Source organism: Eleginops maclovinus, chromosome 7, assembly GCF_036324505.1.
Source record: "Eleginops maclovinus isolate JMC-PN-2008 ecotype Puerto Natales chromosome 7, JC_Emac_rtc_rv5, whole genome shotgun sequence".
NCBI lineage: Eukaryota > Metazoa > Chordata > Actinopteri > Perciformes > Eleginopidae > Eleginops > Eleginops maclovinus.
The window spans coordinates 5,793,805-5,797,167 of record NC_086355.1 but is presented as its reverse complement, the minus strand read 5'-3'; the positions used below and the strand labels follow the sequence as shown (position 1 = coordinate 5,797,167).

Genomic DNA, 3,363 nt, shown 5'->3' with positions numbered 1-3,363 from the left:
CTCAACCACCGTGCTCCAACTATGCTTTTCCCTACAGCTACTCCCACTACTGCTGCTCCCACTACTGCTGCTCCAACAACCGCCGCTCCCACTACAGCGGCACCAACTACTGCTGCTCCCACTACTGCTACTCCCACTACTGCTGCTCCAACAACTGCGGCTCCCACTACTGCTACTCCCACTACTGCTGCTCCCACTACTGTGGGACCAACCACCGCTGCTCCCACTACTGTGGCACCAACCACCGCTGCTCCCACTACTGTGGCACCAACCACCGCTGCTCCCACTACTGCTACTCCCAGTACCGCTGCTCCCACTACCGCTGCTCCAACTACTGCTACTCCCACTACTGCTGCTCCAACTACTGTGGCAGCAACCACCGCTGCTCCCACAACCGCGGCTCCAACCACCGCTGCTCCCACAACCGCGGCTCCAACTACCACTGCTCCCACAACCGCGGCTCCAACCACCGCTGCTCCCACAACCGCGGCTCCAACCACTGCTGCTCCCACAACTTAATAAATATTTCTTCTTTAATTGAGACTGTTTTGTGATTTTTTTTCATGTAAGGAAAATAGATATACTCAAATGGGTTTTCTTTTTACAAGATTTTCTGAATGAATAACATATCCATTTTAACTCACAATAAGCAGAGCTATCGGATGCAGGCACACACTCACTTCCTTTTCGGGGTTAACTTGCATTTTACCCATTTGACCCATTACTTTGATTGTCTGCTGTGGAAGAAAATGACAGGCAAGGTATTTTTCCACTCCTCTGACCCCATCTTGCAGTTCGTTTTCACGCCCTATAGCACATGGAGCAATTCCTTTTCCCACCCCTCCAGCAGCTCATCCTACCTTTCCTTTCCCCCTTTGTGTGTGTGTGTGGGGGGGGGGTGCCATGGCAACAGAAAACTAAGTACTGACTCAACAACCTAGCAACAGGAATATATCACACACAGGGCAGTCTTCACAGGGAGACAGGTATGTTCAATGCCCATTTATGCTTTAAAAAATACCAAAATGTAAAAAATATGAGGATCTGAGTAACTAAATAACATTCTGACTTAACAGTGAATATAACAAGAGTTTACTCAATCAGCAATATTGTAAATATAGATCAGTGAGGAGGTCAGATTTAATATCTCTGAATATACTTTGGAGAAAAAATGCCTTGGAAATGTAAATGAGAACTAGTTAGTCATAAATAATCAAGCGTTCAGTCTGTCACTGAAAGTTTGCCTCTTCCATTGTCTTGGCTTTCTGCCTTGATTTATATGGAGTTGTTGCATTAAAGACATTATTATTTCTTTTTAGAGTGAAGTATGGTTAGACAGGTACAGACGTGTGCTCCACATGACTTAATACGCATTTCAATGGCTTAATTTATTTTCTATTTTAATTATTATATTATAGTCACAGAACAGTGTTCAATGCATTTTTATAACAAGATCATACACCAAGTCTAACAGCGAGATTGCACTTTATTATAATCTATAGCACAGCATCATCATAGTAAGTAACACTTAAATGTATCTGGAATTTAATTAATGGTTACAGTAACCTGAAGCCGTACCCAGAACACGTTGGTTGACAAGAAGCAGGGTAAACCTGAAAAGGTTGCCAGACACTTCAAATTATTCAGCCCAATTCACTCTTACCCTCGCATCTACAGGCAAATAAAAGTTGTGAATTTAACTGCATATAAAATAACAAAACGGACAAGAAAAAGAAAACTCAACACAAATGTTATAGCCAACCTTTGGATGACCAAATCAAGTAAGTTTTATTCCTGATATAGAACCATCATTCTAATCTTTCTTACCTTGTAATTGATCAATAACCTGATTATTACCTGTCGTCCTTGAACCCTCCATCCCCCAGGAAGATAAGACACGATGAAGGATTTCTCTCTGTCCCTGCTTAGTCGTGGGTGTGGACGATTAGTCTCATCTAACAGAAACACAGAGAGGCATGATGGTCGGCTGGATGTCTGCTTCACACCACAGGTACACACACACTTGCAAAGGCTCTTATAGTAGCCTTCCAATGTTGGAGGACACATTATTAAAATACACAAGTTCTATAATGGTCAATTAGTTAGTTTTCTGCTGGCATTATGCCTTCTCTCATGGCAACCTTTCAATTAAGCAGACATTCATTAATCAATCAGTCCATCATTCCATGCATCATATATTCGTTATTTTGAATCAATCGACCAACAGGATTACTATATCTGGAAGTCCCGGGACTCTCTTCTGCGACTGTCCAACAAGAGCCCACAGATTTTGAAAGAAGAGTCAGCCCTTCCAAAGACGTACAGCACCCGTAGGGGCCCACTTCTACTGTATTCCCAGGTATTTGTGTGTGCCTAGAAAAGTAACTACAAAGTTTGGCCCTAATGTAACATGGGATATGGGTAATGTAATGGCTGTAGAATAAGGACACCATCAGTGTTGTACCTGTATAAACCTCACTTTCCAGATGCAGTTATCTCTTTCACCAAATCTCTGTAATTAGAATTTATTGAATATTTTGAGGGCGCTTTTTGTTTCCCACAATGCACTGAAATCTATGACCACTGCAAAAATGTAAACTAGCAACCAACACAGTTATCAGCAGCAATGTTGTCATATAAAAATCAACCAAACAAACCTCTTTTACAAATGTGAGTGATTCATTATTTGTCCCTTCTTTTATATATCGGTTTTGACATAAATGTATGTCAACATTATTTATGGATGGTCCACAATTTTCCACATTAACGGCTCAACCGAGTACAGTGTCAAGGTTTATTTGTATTTGCTTTTGAGCAAACCGAATAGTTCATTACACTGAAGTATCAATATACTGAGTGGGGCGATTTTAATGTGTGCGTGTGTAAGCCCAATGGTTCAGTTTTTAGTTTATTTTTGTGCATTTCCCTACTATGGGACAAATAAAGGATTTCTGTTAAAAAAATAAAATAAAAAAACGTTTTTGTTCTTTATGACCAACTTCTGTCTCCAGGACTTGGTTACTTTTGAAACCAGCGCAGAGAGCAGAGATGGAAAGCAGCGGGTTGTGAGTAGATTCACTCAACAAGAAAAAACGCGCTTGAGCACCCTCAAGGAGTTATCCGCAGCCATTTTGAGTTACGGCAACACCCAGGTATGGACAAGTAAAACTCCTCTAGAAATGTGCATCTATCGTATGTATACACTGTACAGTGTGTGTGTGTGTGTGTGTGTGTGTGTGTGTGTGTGTGTGTGTGTGTGTGTGTGTGTGTGTGTGTGTGTGTGTGTGTGTGTGTGTGTGTGTGTGTGTGTGTGTGTGTGTGTGTGTGTGTGTGTAATATCCATGAATGTATGCATGTTGTTTA

The 3,363-nt window shown here is 41.7% G+C and overlaps 1 long non-coding RNA gene across 1 annotated transcript; it reads left to right on the top strand.

Annotated features, from left to right (window-relative positions):
- The first annotated feature begins 1,708 nt into the window (after positions 1-1,708).
- On the top strand, positions 1,709-3,084 carry LOC134867651 (uncharacterized). The gene is made up of 4 exons (XR_010166162.1): positions 1,709-1,781; positions 1,887-2,011; positions 2,228-2,359; positions 3,012-3,084. It is a non-coding gene; the product is annotated as an uncharacterized LOC134867651 (long non-coding RNA).
- Positions 3,085-3,363: the final 279 nt, after the last annotated feature.